The 20973-nt window shown below is 44.2% G+C and overlaps 1 protein-coding gene across 11 annotated transcripts in view; it reads right to left on the reverse strand.

Annotated features, from left to right (window-relative positions):
• Positions 1-20973, reverse strand: part of LOC111250370 (ELAV-like protein 1) — a 333939-nt gene that overhangs the window by 169825 nt on the left and 143141 nt on the right. The gene's annotated exons all lie outside the window — the stretch shown is intronic.

Below are 20973 nucleotides of genomic sequence, written 5' to 3' on the forward strand. Positions count from 1 at the left end.
CCCTAGTTTCGATTTCTAAACAGTCCTTTTCCTCTCTCCCAATGGTATGAAGATAGTGGTGGCAGGCGACAGCTCGATTCACACAACATACATACATACAGATATGCAAACTTCAAGGAGAACACTTGAAGGGTATCACAACAAACAGCTGTTCGTATGGGGCTTGGACCATAGTAAGCGGACAGCAGGTCTTCTTGTCGGCTCAGTACGTGCGTAGCTTTCCGCAAAGGATGATAAGCAAGGATTTCCATGGACTTGTTTCTGTTCATTGTCGTCGGCTGAGCTATGGATGCATTCGATGGGTAAAAGGCGGTTCTCCGTTTGCGAGACGGATGTGCGACACACCGATCCGCAATGTGGGAAGCGAGTCTCAGTGAATGCGTTTACCCGGCTGCAGCGACATATGAAGCCACCGTCAGCGTTGATGACAGAGGCGGCGACGCCTTGAGTTATTTTTAACACACTGAAATTTTTTCTGTCTTTTCACAGCTGATTACCAATGGGGTGTCGCAGTCGCTGTTTGCCTCGCCCGTTGTTCTGAGACGCTGAGCAAGTCTAACATGATGACAGTCGTAGCGATGCGGCATTAATAAAATAAAACCATGAACGCAGAGCAGCGTCGATATAACAGGAATTACCAAAGGTAAGGCTCACAAGTAGCCGACAGAGCTAACGACGACGATACAAAATAACGAGATAGCAGATACCGATCCGTGCTTGACAGTTTAAAACGAATAGGTGTTTGAGTATACAGGAAGACGACAGCTACTATCCAAACCATGACGAAGGAATATTAATCGATTACAATACATTGTAACATAGTCGAAAATTACGAATACGAAAAAAGTAAAAAACAAAAAAAAAACCTTCGACAAAGCAGATCCAAAGTACCGGATATGATCGCAGACGTGTAGTAGCAAAAAGGAGCACAACGAAAGCGAATTGACCGCACCGGCATTATTGATTCGCGGCCGAGTTCGTTCTTAAGTTTGGTGGCCATAGGTTCTTTTAATGCTAGGCAAGCATTATGGGGTGATACGAGACAAGCGTACTGGACGAGGTGTATATGCGAAGCCAAATTAGAACGGGAGGGAAGCCTGTAAAGAAGGAGCCTACGAAGAATGAATGGCAATGCTCGGTGGACTGGTGGGCTATCAGCTGGGGCCCTGTAACACCTGCAGGTACTTATGTTGAAGGCTACCGTGAAGTAAGAACTGAGGGGAGGCTAACATTGAAACGAGGACAAAACGACAGGGGCTGAAATGGGACTTGGCTGCTGCCCACAGAGCTGCATATGGAAGATTGGATGATTTGGGTGTAAGTGATGCCTTCCAGACATGTTCTCCTCACTCTCATGCCGTCACAAGCCCTGTGTACCCTCCGCTGTCCTGCCTCAACCTCTTCTGCCACTAGGTCTAACATTGGTACAGGGCTGGAGCGCTTTGTTGGGCAAGCGGGGCTAGAGGAGGGTGTTTCAAGTAAGTATGCTTTTCGGTTAGGCTGCAAACGCACGCCCTACCGTCATCAACACAGCCTTTGCAGATTCCTAAAAGCTGGAGCGGAAGGCAACAAGAATAGTAGGCAGCTGGGGAGTCCCCAGCTGGCTAGCCCACTGCCCTGTACTGACTAGCACTCCAAATTCCCTTAAGCCCCCCCATGCCACATATTCACCTGGGAGATGAAACAGGCTGAGAGAGAGCGGCTAGTGAATGGTGCGTTGCAAATAGAGGGACCCGTTATTCGGGACAGAGCATTGCCAGCAGCACTAGCAGGAGGAGTACTGCTCAAAACGGGCCAAAAGGGGGGTGATTTTTTATTATTCAGAACAGGCCGTGGCTGCCAGCTAACCTTGCTAAACCCTATCTGCGTGTGGTTCTATGAGTATTTCTCCTAGTTGTGGAAACGAAAGGGGTCACTACTCAAGTAGTAGGAAACTGTTTGGACGAATAAACGATTCTCGACAGGCTTTAGTACAGAAGCCAGCCAAGTCAACCAGATTTGTCATGGGAGCTAACTTTCGTCCTCGGCAGTTAATCCGTTTGTCAGGCGCGTTGAGACTACCTGATATTCGGGCTTGATTCACTTCAACTTCATTCAGTCTTCGAGACACCCCAGTTTTTTTTTGTTAGGGATCGATTCGTGATTGGTTGTTGATGGTTAGCGCCCAATCTACCACATCTGCATAACGGAAAAGTAGCCGACCGTTAGCTGGCCAAATACGACAATTTACGCCTCTGGGTAGTATGCATTAGACGAACATACAAATACGCACATAGAACCTATATACAGCTAATTTAAATTTGTACTGCCACCGCAGCCCGAGGCTGCTCACTTGGTTCAGTGCGTCTTATTAGGTATATTTATCATTATACTATTATACTTTTATATTATATAATATTTATATATAAATGTAAATAATATATATAAACTATACATGGTAATATAATAATAATATATTAGCCTGTATCCATGTTGGGTCTCTGACAATGGGGCAGTTTTTTAACACTACATCAAATGCATTGCCTGAACGGTTCGTATTGTCTGACTAAAGATCGTTGAAATGGCATGGGCCGACTCGAAAAGTAGTAGATTGCAATTACAGATTGACCAGTTGTGTTACAATGCAATAAATAAAATTCCCTCTAGGTTTAATGTCTCTTATGCTCCAGTGTTGTTTGGACTAATACGGAAAACTATACTGCACAGGTATTGCTACCGTACACACAAAACTTTCATCAAACAGTGAAAGACACATCAGCGAAACGTAGGGAACCTGTCTCGTAGTTGACAGTTGCCTCCTAATCGTTGACCTTCGCTCGATTTGTTTGTATATAATCCTTTCGCAAAATACCTCATATTTACAAACTACGTATGAAAAAAACAGTTTATAGACCAGATAGAGCGCGAATTTGTGAATAAAAAACCTAATCAAATCTAGGACTGGTATTTGTAAATACAAAAATGCCTTACATACGACCCCGTCGTCAAGCCGTCAATGTACGATTGTACCCATTATTATTCATTTTACATTTATACAGAGTTGTCCGACACTTCGAATTCGGTTGAGGACAGCCCGGTTGAAACGGGAATATCAGAGAGTCTTCACTTTTCTCTAGATTATACTCATGTACGTATTCTGAATCTACTGGTCGTACGGGCGGTTATTTCATTTCGCCCCCGCGAACCGTCCCCCTTTGCCAGGCTAGCACCGCCTCCACCGTGCACCGAACCTCTTCATTGTCTCTAGGATTCGCTGGTCCTGCTACTAGCAGCACTCTGTGGCTCCAGTCATGAGCTACTCGACCAGAGCTCATATGCGCTGATATTCATGGCTTATCTTCCGAAGCGTCGCTTTCTGACCCACTGCGAACTTGGTCATAGCGATACGGTGAACGTTTCTGTTAGTTACGAATGAACAGACGCCTGCTATCGTTGCTTCTGCCGAACATGCTGTCGTCCTTCTCGCTCGAGTGGCGCTATGAATCACAGACAACGGCTAGATAACGGCGGGGCCTTGGGAATGTCATTTGTACCGCAGATACCGCGTAAGTGTAGCGAAGATCATAATGCTGGTGGTTGTGTCTTCCTCGCTGCCATCCTGACGGTTACTTTTTTCTTCTGCAGACGACAGCCAGCAGGAAAAATAGCATATTCCATGAAATCCCGTTTAACATTGGCCAGATGAGGAGAGAATTTCAAGCTAAGAAAGTGACTGCCGGGTGTTATTGTCAAATCAGGACAATATGCCTTTACCATTTACCGGATTTCAGCGGTGTATTCAAAATTGTCGCATGATTGCTGAAAATATGCATGCAAAAAATTGCTCAATATATGCGTATGTATATAGTAAAAAATGTAAGGGATTTACGCGTATGCTTGGGAAGTTCAGGATATGCGTACTTAACTACCCCGCAAAGGATTACCGTATGGGCCTAGACATCTTGGATGTTTCCAAAACACGGCACAAGTAAGGTTTAGAAGGTGTAGCAGGCCTTCTTTGTAGTCCATGGTAGCGCGGCAGGCTTTAAGCCTTGGTGACCACGTTTTTAGAACAAAGCTTAATCAGCTCGGTCCTATTGCTGAAATCTATGATCAAATGACATTTACTTCCGGTTCTTGTAAACAGTACTTTGTTTACGCCTGCGATTTGCTTGCAGCGAAAGTACTTCAGTAGAATATATATATATATATATATATAGGAGCTCAGTCTGATTTCTTAACACGTATTTGTAAAGAAGGATACATACAGGAATGCATATACATTTTTAGTATAGTTAGTTGCTTTACCGCTATTGCGGTTAGAGAAGTGCCGCAAAAATACTTCTTTGCTAGGTCCAGTTGAATTTTTTGTTTGTTTCTGGACGATCTGCGTGCTTGACAAGTAATCGATCATCTGAACAGATTTTTAAATAACGCGCTGAAACTCGTAGGTGTGAATTTACTGCGCGGCTATCTATTCGATCTGGGGAAGTGATGGTTTTCTCGATTGGTTCACTTAAAATAAAATAAAATAAAACAAAATAAATATTATAATTTTTATTTTTTTTCATAATATCCATTTTACATCTCTGTCCCAACAGTACTTTCCTATAGGTAACCTTAACTTGTCCGCGTGCTTTGTGCGATATTAGATAACAGCTCAAGTGTAAATTATTGTACTTTTAGGGATAGATAGATAGACAGGCCCTTTGGAGTCGAAGTTTCTGGCCTGAACGCTCACTAAATTCAGTCAACCGCCGGCCAATGATTCCATAAACCCGCAGCTATCCAAAATTATCCGAAGCGCCCGGGCACGGACCCAACACTACTGCAAAATTTCGGCGACTAGGTTGTGTGCATATGCACGTCATACGGTATCTCTCTAATCCTTACCTACACCCCTTATTCCAACCTAACCCCCTAAAGGACGGCGATTTCTTGCCGCCACATCCCTAGTATTTTTCGTGGACACCTTTTACGATATGTGGGAGGTCTTCTCGCTCTCTCCCTAGAGCGCCAACCGTCCTTGTCTTTTTCAAAGTATATTATTTTATCTTTGACTTTCCCGATCATTCTTCTTGCACAGGCATATGTAGATACTATTATAGCATCACGGTATTGCTGGCGTGCTGAAACTTTTATGTATAGTGGTTTACTCTAATGCGCGTGGCAGGTCGATGGACGGTCGCTACTAGATGGAAGGAGAACCGTCCTTTGGGGGTACCTGCCGTGAATGTTAGATATACAAAGACTCCATGGGCAGTAAGCACTCGCAGTTCGTGGAGCCGTGGCATGGTGGCTTTGGGAGTTTCAGGGGCTTTGGGGCCGGTGCATGGGGACTAATTTTGATTTTTAATGCCTCATTTCCCGAGCCGATGTCGTCGTGGCACTGTTACTACTATGGAGGCTGAGCATTAAGTGCGTTGGTTCATATGGGGAACCCTGCCCGATAGATCTTTATATGTCCGACCACACATCTGGAGCCCTGTAGACAGATCTGAGTGTGTGCAGATAGATGTTATGGTGTTGCGTGTATTTAGTGTATGTCTTACGTTGGAGTGTTTATGAATTACTGTATTCAACAACTCCGTTTGCATCTTTTTCTGATGCGTAATGATATCATGAAAATTTGAGGTGATGCGGTCTGGAACGAAGACAATGTGTGTGATCATGCTTGCTACACATAGGAAAGCCACAACGCTTTCTGTCGCCTATGACTGAGCACCTGGCAAAAAACATAGAATGCCTATTGAATTAGAAGTCCACCAGTGAACGCTTTATTGTTCAGGTCGAAGCTTTGGAAGACAATCAAAAGTCTCCGAGAGATAAAAATCGAGGGAATTCAAGCAGACACAAAAACGAACAGAGACGGCACCTGCCACCCAGAAATGAGATGAGTCACGATGAGGACGATGATAATTATAAATTTGGCTCACGTGATTTCGGTACCGTTCAAAGTCACGACGTCAAAATAGTCGAGGACTGAAGGCGCTTTTAAGGAATGTTCAAAGAGGATAGCATCTTTAAAAGATTAGGCCTACAGCAAGCGTATGTGAAAAGTAGCTGACCCTTAATAGTTTGAAGTCAGATCTCCAATAGGGTGGATATAATGGACACCGATTAGAAATCCAGGTGGCAATTTTGGTTACGTCAGTAATTCCGTGCTGCAGGCGTGGCAAATAACGAAGCAGCATATTCGAGTGTTGTTAGGTCAGCTATAAACTACATCTGATATTTCTTTTTATTCGTCCGGTAATTATTTTTGATAATATTGTGATTTCTTATTTTTCTTGGTCTCTGTGTCACTCAGTATTAATGTAATTACACGAATTATACATCAAGTTAATGACTATTACCGAAATCTCTCGAACTTTCATTAATAATCCTAAAGTTAACTGGATCATCCACTATTTGTCGATCTTATACAAGGGGACTCAGAGGATGTTCCTTCCAATTTCAAGAATGAGCCCGCTGTTAGCTATCGAACCGAGTGCCACCAGCCACGATGACGATGCCATTATTGTACAGACCGAACGCTCCAATAGCCGCTTAGACCACATAGTCTACGTAAACTGCGACACGAAACTTCTCTACTTGTCTGGCTAACCGGTCGGTTTGAGGATCACCGTTCCATATTGTTGGCAAGGCTCGATCGTAGGGTCTTGTATTATTATTCTTCGAAGCTTTATATATAATATATATAATAAAGAAACTATATATTATATAGTTATATATGTAAGAGTTTCGAAGAACGGGGGCTTAGCAAACCTGTTTACATGGTGGTCACGTCGTTAGGGTAACGCATCGACGAAGCCAATTGAAGGTGACTGGCACGCCTGGTCTGCTACTGCCCCCATGCAACGATGCCATCGCTGAACTGATGGTAGTCATAGGCTCTTAGACGATGCAATCGGCCAGAGGCTAACATATTTGGTATTCGATGTAAAGCTGATAATCAGTATAGCGATTAACGTACGTAAATTAGTGTGTATGCATTTTGAATCATACGTAATGGATGTCGCCAAGAACCGCAGACGGTGAAACCCCACAAAAGAGGACACGCAGCTGCCATTTTTCCGTATATAATTATTTGTAGCAATAACATAAGGTAGGTAGAGTATATTTGTTCTATGACTACGATATATATATATATATACCGTATACGCATATGTATATCAGGGGAAATGAGTGTTTATTTTGACCGTTTTTTCTGGCGACCTGATTTTCATCAATGTAACCCATTTAGGAAGAGGTACTTTCCATTGATGGATATCCACATTTCGCGCATGAAGGAAATCATCTTTAATTACTGACATTGCTCTGAGGCAGTTCGATACATTAAGCACCCATCTCAGTTTCCCTAAAATTACCGTTATGACCATTAATACAGCCTATAGAAGTCTAGCGTGCTATACACTTTCACAAGGATATCGGGGGTTATTGAAGATAGGCATCACACGTTGTGAGTCACATAACTATTATGCGCGTAAACGAGAACAGAAAAGGCAATACAATATATGGACGACACACTTGTTCATCGTCTCTTGGGTCTTCCGTAGAGCTTTCTGGTTTCCCACTGTTCCCATGTTATCAAGATGCCAACATACGTCAGCTGGCCTCTGTATCTCGCACCAAAGCAAAGCAAAGCAGAAACCAACAGGAAGAATTCAGGTATGTGAGGTTTCTGAAAACTGTCACTCCTACTGCGTTTGTCGTCGTTCCCGATTGGCTTCGTTCCTGAGGAAGTTTTGCCTGTAGCCATCTTTGAATCGCTTCTTTCCACGGCGATCTCTCCGTAGCATACAGTGTGTAGAACCAGACACAACATATGCTGTGCCTGCTAGCCAAGGCGCTTCGGCATTCGTTGTGAAATAGCTGTAATTGCCTGAGAGAAGCAGACTGTAAAAATGACTCTAAGAGATAGCAAAACTTTGGCAGTTACGAAGAGAAGGGATATTTACACGGTCCTCCAGCTTGCTAAGGACATAGACGCATCGTCGCTAATAGGACATGCTATGTTCCCCAGCAGGCTTTCTTAGACAAAGAACAATGACATCGACGCGACGTATATTCAGTGAACCATCCAGCCCACCGGTCGACCGACCCACGCACTTTTACCGTTACCGTTACTGTTAATACGACCAACCAATACCAGTTCTCCTATGCCCAACTAAAGAAACACCGATCATATGTATAACTGGTTTTCGTTCCCGAAACAGAAACACTTCATAGCAAGCATGCGTGAGCTGCAATGCCATAGCAAATATTAGTATCGGATTGAATCAGTACAAGCGTGGGATTGCAGTGGGCAACAGACTAGGCTGAATGGCATACGGACGCTATACCTTCGCATATCCCTGGCGTTCGAGGTGGCGGCAGTAGAAAAGGCGGAGGCTTTCGGAAGTTACGGAGGCCTCAGCAGTCCAGCTGCCGGCTCTTTACTGCCTTCTGGGATATTACCACTGCCGTTGACATAGATGATGGGCTATGCTAATTTTGTCTCTTCTCCTGCAGCTTCGACGCACCCTCCAACTTCTTTTCCTTTTCCCGCACCCCATCTGTGCCTTATGGATCCCAGCTAGGATGTGTATTGTAGTATGATGATATGCGGTGACGTTAGCTAGTCACACTGCTACGTCAATGACCGGAGCAGAGCCGCGGAGAGAGCGATCGAGGCTGTTGTACGACGCCTCGAGTTAGTCGAAAAGCCGAGTCGAGATGCGAGATATGGCCAAATAGGAAATGAAGAACGTTCGTTCTCATCGTTGTCCTTTTCATCGTCCTCACTGCTGCCGCTTTAGAGACTCGCACCAGAAGCTGGGGGAGGGGGAACGTAGCGAAGGAGAAACAGCTTTCTGCGGGCCCCGACAAAAAGACTTCAGAACGAGGGATAATTCGGGCGGAAGGACGGATTGACGTGGGTCGGGCTGGTCTCGGCCAACGTCCCCCTCCTCCTTCTTGCTGGGAGGATGCTGTGCTAAGCCCAGCTACGACGGTGCCATCATTTTCGTCGTTTTGTCGACGCGGTCGGCGACGCCGTCACCGAAGACTGCGAAGACAATGATGACGACGGCGACGAATAAGATTGAAGGACGAAAGCAGCTACGGCAATAGCAACAACAATAACAACCGCCTAGAGTTGGAAAACGAACACAAAGTCGGTTGTACCCCATGTCAATAGTAATAGTAAAACAGGCATGAAGTTGCGGCAGTACCGAAATGAGCACAGAAAGGCCGCTGGAAGGGCAGGTTTTTGATGAGAAGTAAATCGGGAAGACTGAGCCAGCGACGGTAAAAACGGAGCGCTGGCTCAAACAGCACATAGGAAATCCGAGTTACAATTCCAAGACAACCGGCACAGCTTGGCTGCCAGTTTGGATCACCAAAAGGAACGAGACATTGGTAGCGACAACGAAACTGGGTTTTGGTGGTAGCTTGGTGGGACGTATGGGTGCAAGGGATAGGGTCGTTGTCAAGGCTGTGATTAGAGAAAGAACGGAGATTTCAAAGAAATTCGGGAATCTATTCCAGGATAAAGGAAAAGGAGTGGGCATTGCTACTTAGTTGCGACAGCTTCTTGGGCTGAATTGCCCGCGTTTCTTTTACTCGAAATCCCCAGTCTTCTCCTGCCCTTCCATTTTCCCCTAATTCTTTATATAGCGGCGTCGGCGCGAAGGGGCACGGCGACGATGACACCGACGCCGCGGAACACGTAAGGCTGAAGTGGGTTGCTGGCACAGGTGTCGCGTTGCACCGCCTAGCAAATTGCTCTCTGCTTTCATTTCTGGTAACAAAACATTCCCAGTTCTCCGGACCGCTACTGGCTTTCGCTACCGCTCAAATTCACAGTGCTTTTATTCCTGTGTGTAGGTCCGCCTCCTCTACCAAGGACTCCAGCAAGGGCGGCAGGAGCCTGTGGAGTTCTTTTTGTCGATGTGTTCGTTGCCCGTTTGCCTTCCTCTGGCGGACGATGTTCCCCGCAGTTTCCGAAATCCCGTCTACCTCCCTTTCCAATTTTTGGCTCCGAACGCTCCCGCCCACCGTTCAATCCATTCCTTAACTAGACACGAAAATCTCTTTATTGACGTCTCAGTACAACAACAACATCAACCCTTCGGTTTAGCCCCTGTGTTAGCTCAGACCCACGGAATGGTTGGACTTGACGTGAGCGACTAGCACATAAGGTCCTGCATGGTGATTGTTGTTTAAAGAAAAACAGTTGAACGTCTTTTTTTTTCACTAATATGTAATAAAAGTATACAGACGAAAAAGATATAAAAGATGACATGTTTGGCAACTTCAACATGTCTGGACGTAAAATCTGACCTTCATGTCGAGCAGACCTATATGTTAAGTACACAAAGTAACGAACAAACACCAAAAGCCATTCGGTGTGAGACTCCTTACGGGTAGCACAAAAGGGTACGTAAAACAAAGGTGCATAAATTTTACTCGAAATTATTTAGCTCATATTTTAAAGTGTTTCTACATATTTTGTGGTTGCGCAAGACACACTGAAAGGCTGTTTATATACAACCACTTCTACGCCTTATACGTTAACGCACCTCCCTGTTTAAACTCATTTTGAAAGAGAAATGCACCACTGGAAATATTGTCGATAATTAATAAGATGTTAATTTTATTGCGATCCTTATAGTGGAGCGCGCGTCGCAAGGCATTCATTTCGTTTTAACATCGATTCCCCGAAATTACGAAAGCTAGGCCATGTTATTCAGAAAAAAAAATGATGTTATCTATTTTTCTCTTCCTATTTGAACTGCACTCTGGATAATGAATCGTTAAGGCAACCCGCTTCAAAAGTCTCTACGAGTCTCAGAGGAATCCTTATCACGGATTGATAGTTATTTTCCTTAGCGCGGAAAAATCCCGACCTTTGTTAACAACCATGGGGGCCCTAACAAAAAATCGCTTAGAATTGGGAATTAATATTTACAAACATTTGATAATTCCACGTCTTTGCTTAGTACTGTAAACCTGCGCAAAGTCGAATAGCTTGCCACAATTCAGCCTTGAGATGGTACTTCTGTTTATGTGCTTTTACTGGTGCTGTGTCCTGCTTCGGACGCGTATTGAGGATCAAAACAAACTATAAGACGAGGTGAGAATGAAAACCTCACGCGACATCTCCGTCATCATATACGGCGCTATTACTCAGTGCTCTAAAGAGGCGAATACATATATTCTGCTTCCGTTTGAAGCTCAGCAGTAGTGAGAAACCTTGAGGTTCAAGATCGCCGCTATCGCGAGAAGACCGCGAATTATCTGCGACAAAATGTCGCTTGCCATGCAAAGTTATATGGTCGCTGTTTAATAACCTATGTTAATCAAGTAAGGGACAGGGTAAAACGAAGCAAGGGGCAACTGGAACAACACCGAGTGTGACCAGCATGGCTGATGAAGGACCTTTAGGCTCGAAATGATTAAAGAAGGGGACGCCTAATACCGTTTAACATATGGTTTAATCTCTTGCCAAAAAGCTGTACGCATCGCTCAGCCATCTTAAAGTAGACGCTTTAACGGCGCTAGCGGTTGCAAGAGCTTAAGATCCTGCGCTTCCAGTCTACCATTTTACGCCTCTGGATCCTTTAACATGATCTTTGTCGACATAGTGCTCTCTGGTGCCCTCCAGGTGCCCCAATGCGAACACACTACAGTATTCGCAACGGTCCCAGAAATACGCTCGTAATCAATTTAACGTAGCGACGTCAATGTGTAACGAACTCCGGCGTCTAGGATTAGTTTTTTGGGGAGGATTATTGGGAGGAAACTGATGTCTATGAAACTAAGCGGTAGAAATGGTTTAATGTGTTTTTGATCAAAAACAATGAACTACTAACCAGCTTGTTATGAGTCGGTGCTGTTTTTCCAATCCCAGGTTGTTAATATGGATATCAATTATGCTTGTGCCTCACTTGTAAAGCTAATATTTTCTCATGTTTCGGTTTGTTCGAAGGAGATTAAAGGCTTGTTAAACGTTGTAGATAATATAACTTTTTAACTTAATAAGTGAAAAGATTCATTGTACCACTGTCAGTACCGCCATGTTCCACAGCATACGCTACTGTACCCCTTTTATCGATATCAAAATAGGGTTTCATTGCAAACGTAGGATCACAATAGTCATTTCTCTACAAAAGAATTGCTACAAACTAATATAGAGCTATCATTTCACACGGATAAACTATGAAACGTAACCTGTTATCACAAAGAAAAACAATAACGTATTTGTTTATTCGTTATAAACGTATTTGTTGTAATTTGTCTATTCTTCTTAAATGAACCATCGTGACAAGTTTGATCGATACTGACATTTTAGGCAGCCAACTTATCCTGATTAATAAAAGCTCTCAAATGTCGATATCCATTCGCCGGTTTTGTTCGTTAGGCAGCGTCACGAATGAACATTTTTTTTTCCTTTTTCCATCTTCCTGTAGGTTTCTTTTACAGCTAACAACTGCTAGTAACAGATGGTAAACGACAGTTTAAATGTCTCTATGCTATTGGTACCTGCTACCCGCTAAGGGCACAAGTTCTATGCTCCCGCTCATCAGCCATCGCCAGCTCCCAGCCACAATAGCAACAGTAGCAGCAGCAGCAGCAGCATCAGTAACGGCTGTAACAGGTGCCATTCTATTTACTGGTCCGATCCTCGATGAACTTGTCATTCCATTCTTAGCTGTGTGAACCATTAGCTCTAGTGGGCATCGGCGGTGTGACCAACGACTTCGAAATGTTGGCAGGAAGAAGTTGGCTGGCCCAATGTAAAGCATGGGCCTCCTGATCGCCTATCAACCTGACCATCTCTCAACTCAGCCACACTTCTTTCACTTGAAGTTATCTGGTGACGTGTTGTTGTGATGTATATGAGAGAAGCGGCGTCTGCCCAAATGATTCTCTCACTGCACAATGGTTTTTATTAACTCGTTAATCTGCCGTCAAAGGACACAGAGATGAACAGAGAGGGGATTCGACTTCTTTATAACCTAAATGGCCAAATTTTACAATGGGTGACTGGTGCGGCAATTCGTGAGAGTGACACTGTATGTCGTCATCTGTCTGCGCATGTAACGATGCCAGTGTGACTTTGGTCCTGCCTTCAAAAGAAGTCTATCCGCAGAAGGCTAAGCTAAAATGGGGTAATTGGTTTGCAATTGTTCTGACTCTGCGCCAGAAAGTACTCTGCAGCACGAAGATTTTAGTGTTGCATCAGTGCCGGGTAGCGTTCAGGAGAACCGATTAGAAGTTCGTAAAGAATTGGACAGTAATGTGAGCGTGCTATCCCCATGGCCGAAGGAATCATTCAAGGGTTACGCTTGTTTAAGGAATCTTTCCGATATATGCTTGAGTAACCTATTATTATATGCGTGTGGAAGGTAGTAAAATCTCTGGCTACTTCTAAAACGTCACTCAGTATATTCATCTGCTTATCTTACGTCAATTCGATACGATACGATACGTCAAAACGATAAATAGTTTTTGGAGACACTCTATCTCAGAATTAGCAAAAATATATTCCATATTTGAAATAGTTGAAATCGATGCTTGGCCTGCAGGTTCCAACGTAGCCTTTTTTTCATACATAAAACAGATCAAAGTCCTAGCTATGTAGGAAGTACTGCAGCATGCTGAGGGCTTTAGTACATAAGATTAGCAATACTAGAAAAAGTTCTTCATCTTTTTCGCACGGAGAACTCCTTCTCACTCTGACTCTTGCTTATTTTCTCAATAGTTGTCCACTGTTCATAGGAAAGCGTTTGTTTATACTAGCTAGGCCGCGATCTCTGTGCTAGGGAAGTGCGCGAGGGAATGTGAGGCTACTTTGCACTACCAGTTTTAGGGTCTATGTGGCAATGGCCAGGTGCCAGATAAAAGCGCGGCTGTAATAGCACAGGAGGCAAGGAAGAATACTGCATGCGTGATATTAATTTTTAAGCCTTCAGTGAACGGCTCAATTGAGCTCGTTCTCTACCAAACGATGGTAGCCTTAACAGGAGCGTGCCCGTATAGGCAGTAGTCGTAACACTAAGCCCTCCTGAGGTGATGCGGCTCTAACGAGTTTGCTTGCCGCTTACCATACATATAAATGCCAGGTGAAGAAGTTTAGGCTCGAAACCGGGCGCAAGTCTACGGTTCGTTTCGTGTTGGAGCGGCCAGCAGTATAAAGCAACAATGTTTAAATAGGACTGTAGAACCGGACTAATTATTGTCTAAGGCATTTATTTAGTAGTAGCAGTATGCCCAACGAAAAGTTTACGGAACCCACCAATCTGTTTCATTAGAAAGCACACACAGAAATTCTCTTCAGACCTGCATGAAAACCATTATCGAGGGTAGTCATACATACAATGGGGCGCACGCTGAGTTTTTGTGAAACCAAGAGGGCGCTAATGTCCACTGCCAGACTTCCCTCTGCAGAGTCATTGTAAATGACCGTCTATGATCTCGATGTGCAAGCTATTTACCCGTTCATGTTGTTCACACAAGTTCATCCACAATAAGCATAAGGATTAGGCTCGATATTGAAAAGGTACAGCAGTGCCTTACAACAAGCCTACGTATATGTTGCAAAGATGTATGATAGGTATACTTATACATGGCGTATTTATAAGTATGAAATTGTCGATAGAGGTGCTCACCATTGCTCGACGCCATTGTATACCGGAAAATATGGATGATCAACACCAAATTTTGATCGCATCTCCACGTTCGGAATTCAACACCACCATATCATTACATTTCCTATTAAGCAGATCTAAAATTTATACAACAAATATAAGTCGGTGCTATCTCGATAAATCTACTAGTTTTTTTACCCGGTACATTTACTGGTTACTTGAGAAGACAGATTAGGTCACCTCATGATTCTATCTAGTTCACACATCAACAATCTCGCTTCAACTACGCTTCCGTGCAAGTGAATATCGAAGGAACATAATGAGCGTATCGTATTTGTTGGCTTAAATGCTCACCTCTATTCTATCAATCTATCCAAGTTCTATTGATATTGGCATCAAGTGAAGTGACACTGGTCATCAACCGTTCAGCGTATGATCCGCGCGAGCCTACAAATGAACTCAGCAGGTTTGATTTTAAAGGTTAACCAACAATTTAGGCAAAGCAAAGGAAACGTTGCATTGCCATTTTTGTTTCACAAACAAGCTTCGTCTAACCCAGCTCAATTCAATGTATTCGTTGAATGTTCGGTGCATCTGACTCTACTTCGTTTGCCGCTGGGTAAATCGATGCACGTGAAATTGTAACTAAGAGGCTAACGTGTCCCGTATGAATCATGCCATCCATACTTGAATACATGAGAGGTCCTTGAGGACCTTATGAGATCAGTCAATCATCCTCTTGGTACTCTTGTTTAAAGAGGTAGACCGCGCAGAACTGTCAACCGATGGAGCCGTAAAAGCTTCATACGCCTAAAGCCAGTAGACTCCCGTCTCTGTGAGCAACCAAATACGGTCGATTCTCTTGAGATCTAAAGTTGAACATTTTCACGTATAACCAAGAACGCATCGTTGAAATTATCAATCTGTGCGACACCACCGGCGAAGTTAAACATCTGCTAAAAAAGGGACTCAAGACCTTTTTGTTAAGACCGATTTTCACTAACGAGGTAGGTAGGTAGGTAGGTCAACGAGTCTACGAAAGCTGCCAGTATACGAAATACGTTTCCCTCTTATTACTGCTGCATTACTTAGGCTATAGTATTTATGAAGATACACTGTTATATTTTCAGTCACTAGAGCGCACAAAATCGAAATTACGATGAAATCCAAAGCAATTCGGCGCTTTAATTTTGTGATTAAACAGTCTAAAAATATTCCTCATTCTCTAAAATCACTCCTCGATAGAAGAATTTGAAAAGTGGCCTCCAGCAAATACATACGCCCTTCTACATAATCAGCCTTATATCGGCTACACCCTTTAAGCTGCCCAAATATCTTTGCTGCTGATTCCTAACCTAATGAAATTTTGCCCCATTTACAGCTGTTGTCAATGTAATATCTAAACGCACCGCTTAACATCAATAAATTTCATTTTTTGGCATTATTCAAGTCAGATCTTTATTACATATGGATTCACCTGCCTTTTAAATCCTGCTTTTCGCTACATTCTTAGTCTTGGACTGAACATTACTGTGATGTCCAGCTGTCGCTTACTCAGTTCCTGCATTCGTTGCTATCTCAATGGACCTGTTCTCTCTGCACTGACGTCTATTATAATAACAACAACAACAACAACTATTTTGCCATGTGGGCATCGTACTGCTGCACCTTTACACTGCTTTATGTAACAAGGCGACGCCCGTTCGTCGAACATTTCGCTCCTGTCGTCGTAGAATTTCGTACCGCGCCCCTCCAGTATTAACGGTGGCGAAAAATCGCTAGCTACTCCCCACTCCCAGTCTCCAAGGGCCGGCATCGACAACGGGTATAGCATTTAGGGTAGCTATCGGTATTTCCTACTGCCGTTGCTGCACCTTTGCTTGCTCATTACACGAGGCATTGTTGCCTATAGGCTCTGGACAACTGGCAGTTGCCCCGTAATGTAATTGGAGCTGTCTTCGAGTCTTAGCCATATGTAATGGCAACAATACCGTTGCCAGACACAGCGACGACTGCCTGCATGCCGGCAGCACTGGCGACTAGTACAACTTGAAAAGAACTACAGTGCCCTGTCGACGGAAGAAACTTGCGAAGCTGTCATTTGTCACAAAAGTGCAGGTCTCAAAGGACAAGTCTAACGCAAGGCAAGGGCTGAAAGGGAGAAAGAGAGAAGAAGCTTGAAAGAATCTGTGTGAACGCCGTCTAACGCTGGTCAGATAGGCCTATTTCATGCACTTCAAGGTAAAAGAAAAATTCGACGCACCATGAACTTTGTCCATTGGCCTGCTATTGGTCAAATACTATCGAGACGGCGGCGGTAATTATTGAAGTAGTGCCCTTTCGACTAGATATTAGACGGACCCTGATATCGTCTCTACTGTCATTCTAATGTATATTACTCGCGGGTGTTATCATCATCTGCTTCAACTGTCGTTAGATAACACACTAGACTTGCGTATGGGCATGGAAGCTACGAGCAAAAAACAGAGAGGAGGATAAGCATTTTTGCTAGTTTTAAGATATTAGATAGAAAGGATGCTGTGTCATTCTCCTTAAAAGTTAGGTGTAAAGCATGAAACATAGATCCAACTCTAAACAAAGTATTTGGAGAGCCCTTAAGAAATATCAAGCACTATTAAATGAATTATTCTCAAATATATATTTTATTACGATAATCAATTGAGACCAATGGTATCGTACGCGTAGATGTCAGATATTTTTAGAATCCGCGAAAATACGGCATTGTCGAAAGTATTATGCATCTGCAAAAACAGATTAAGCAAACATTTCTGTTATACTTAACCAATATTGTGATCAACTAACGGTATTAGGTAAAACGAGGCGGTAATTGCCGTGGCATGGCAGCGGTAGTGGAGTTTCCACTTTGGTCTAACCTAAACGGAGCTCCCGCCTATTAACTCAGCTTCCAGGCTGATATAGAAGCCTTTTTTGACAATTGTTGGCATTCTATTTCTTATATCGGCATTGGTCGAACTTTTTTTCGCCGAGTTCGATTCGCCTTCTCTCACCCCTAACCCTGCGCCTCCAGCTCCATTCCGCTTTTTCTCCTCTCGCTGGCACACTCCTGTGCTGCCAACTTCTGTAGCTCCTGCAACCTCCCGTCGCTCGCCGTCTGAGATGAGCACACCAGGGTACAGCATCGACCGCTAGGGAACCACCACGGGCAGATGAACCGCGTTAGTGGCAGTGGCAGCGGCCGAAGACGGAGCAGTCCACGGATGGATCGGTTAGTTGGCTTCTTTCGCAAAGCTTTCCCAATCCTGAACGGCTCTCATCCATCCCCGTCTTTCATCTACCCAGCTGATAATGGCTAGCTCCATAAAGATCACTGCTTCCTTTTATCCGATGGGCGCCATTATCCTTCTGTTTGATGCCACAAAAAAAGCCCATTCCCCCCCTGTCGCTGGCCAGCGGCGTCAGACCACGCTCGAATCTTTTCTAGAGCCGCGTCACTCTTTCTGCAGTCTCTCCAAGTCGTTTGGTCTAAAGTCGACGAGACGAACGACTTCGGCAATTGCGATTTTCAAGATCAATTCTAAAATCGATACGCCGCTGGGGAGCCTGCAGTGTGGCCAAATATCGGTGGACTTGGATAGGCGAAATCGAAAGAGGCCCGATCATAGTGAACCAAAGAGGGCTAGCTGGAAGCCTCAAAAACTGCAAGTCATAAGGTAGTGAGTCCTCGCCATTGCCGTCGTCATCGTCGCCGTCGTCTGAGGCGGCAGCCCTTGGCCAGTTAGCTAGCCAATACGGTCGCGTGACTACCCCTCGTACAGTATCTATGTGGGGCACCGACACGGAGTATCACACTAGATGTTGGCAGGACCTGGCGCTAGACGAATGCGAGGTAGGGAATGGGACTCGAGCGAAGAAAGCCCAGTCTATGGTCGAGCTGTTACGAGTCACCAGACACAGGAACCTTCATTCTGATCGTCTGTACGAGACCAGTTGGTTGGTTGGTTGATCGGTTAAACCTTACGATAGACTCGCTGCCGTCGAGGGGGGTGAGTATGTGAGAACTGGAGTGAACTAGAACAAAAGGAGTGGAGAACCAGTCGTCGACGAACGAATGGAGAAATTGACAGCGTCACCGCCATTCCAACTGCCAGCGTTACGACGGGTTCCGTCTTCGTTTTTTACGGTCATTCCACCCCTGCTTGCCCCACGACCTCTATTGCAATAGCCGGTCGCATATGAAGGAATGAATCGGATCAATTACTTCTTATAGAATTGTGTTCATGGCCATCACGTGCTAGATTACATTGAATAACGGTATGGGCAAAATAGTTCTTATGATGGTGGTTTGTGGTATGACATGCCATCCGTAAAAGTAACCCCCTGAAATGTATCACCACAGGAAAAATTTCTATCGCTAATTTATTCCCCTATCCTACGCGCGAAAAAAACAGATCATTCGCGACCAACAGGAACCAACAGCGTGACTTCAAAAAATCGACACTCTCCACGTTTCCTGACAACACATGTCAATGAAGAGAAATTCAGCAATGTTTCAAATCTGCAATAAAAACGACAGCTTTTATCCTTCTCATGTCCTTATACTACCATCAGTACAGCACCTTTGCAAAAGATATTAACGAAGTTAGTACATCCAGCCAACGTCTTTACTGCCTTTTACGCTTTAAAAGGGAGCATATTTCGAACATTCGACTGTATCTCAGTACACCAATCGTAGACTTTGCTGGTTTCTTAGGCAATACCTCAAAATAAGGCGAAGCGGTTTACGACACGGTTTGTCTCCCACTGTCTTAGTTCATTCTAGTCATCCTGTCCTTTTCCCTTTCTCCATTCCTAAAATGTGTCTCAATTGCACTGTGGAATAAATAGAAAACCGCTGTCACCGTCATGCAGTACCATCGCAAACTATACTTGCACCCTCCGGCACCTTACCATCGCCTCGTCGTAACCACCAACAACCCACGTCGTTTACCCACTGTTACGAAACCTCGTCACAGTCTTCATCGAGAAGGAACAGATCTGTTTAGCCCCGGCCGACGGTTTCCCCGGCAGAAAACAGGCCAGACTCTAAACGGGCCAGCCTCATTCTGCTTTTCGACGTCCTGCATGAACCTATAGAGTGCGGTGTTGATGTCAATGAGGGTTGAGATCGAGAAAAGAAGACTTGGACACGTTGCGTTATTTGCCACTCGTTTTTGAACTGAAGAGGCACAGAACGACCCAAAATGTCCCCTTACTACCCTCAAAAGCTGCCACACCCTTCCTGCCACTGCTATGCAACTTCCCGTCAATCATACTGCTTGTGTTGGTTTACTCCGAGCTATCTAGGGTCCCTCCTCTGCGCGGCCAATTGTGGCATTCAGCCTTTCTGGACGTTGATACCGGTGGCAAAAAAACGCGCCACGTTGGTACTAGTAATTCGTTCATTGCAAAGAAGGACGAAGCTTTTTAGAAGCAATTGAAGTAAGAAAGAAAAAGGGAACGTCAACGAACTGAAGTAGGAGTCCCACAGTTTTTTTTTTCCTTTTCAGTTTCCTTCCCGTTTCTAGATATGGAAAGCTGGCGGTAAATGGGGCAAGAAGCTGGGCATAGAAAATGTTGGAGCGATACTCTAACAACCGACACGAAGCAGAGAAATCGATGGAATAAAAGAGGGAAATAAGACAGCGAAAAGAGGAAGGCACGATATGGATATCTATCACGGTTAGGTGGACCCCCAGTTGACCCAAACCAAAGTAAGGCCGCCTTCTGTAGTAGCACAACGGCGACACAAACATGGCAGTGTCTGCGACTCAGAGCGTATTCACTCGCACCTCGCATGCTGCTATCCACTTGGACAACAATATTAACACGAAAACAGTACACTGCAGCGGCTTACCTACTGCATCGTATTCTTACGATGCGCATGGATGTGACTATGGTCTATAAGTACCGTTCGACTACTCGCCGACGTACTTCTTTCCTTTGTTTTTCTGGAAGGACAGAGTGAATCGGCATGTTTATCAGGGCCAGTTACCTACCAATAACAAAGGTTTGCCCTAAGAGCAAATTTGAGTAGGTCGAATAATATTGTAAGCACAAGAAAACTCAATAATAAAAATAGTAGTGCCTAGGTTATCGACAGGTGTACATCTTTAATTCGGAGATAGATAAGAAAGTAGAAGTTTATAAGAAAGAAAAGTAGAAGTTGTATGTTTATAGAGATTTAGTGATTAAGAATGTTGTTGTGTTTGATAGGGGTAGGGACGATGTTGGTATCGCGCGCCTAAATTGGACCAAAGCAAAAAATGTCATTGAAACATTAAGCCTTAATTAATTTAATGCTATGAACTACACAGATAAGCATGCATATACTTCAAGC

Source organism: Varroa destructor, unplaced genomic scaffold (assembly GCF_002443255.2).
Source record: "Varroa destructor unplaced genomic scaffold, Vdes_3.0 BEIS01000004.1, whole genome shotgun sequence".
Lineage (NCBI taxonomy): Eukaryota > Metazoa > Arthropoda > Arachnida > Mesostigmata > Varroidae > Varroa > Varroa destructor.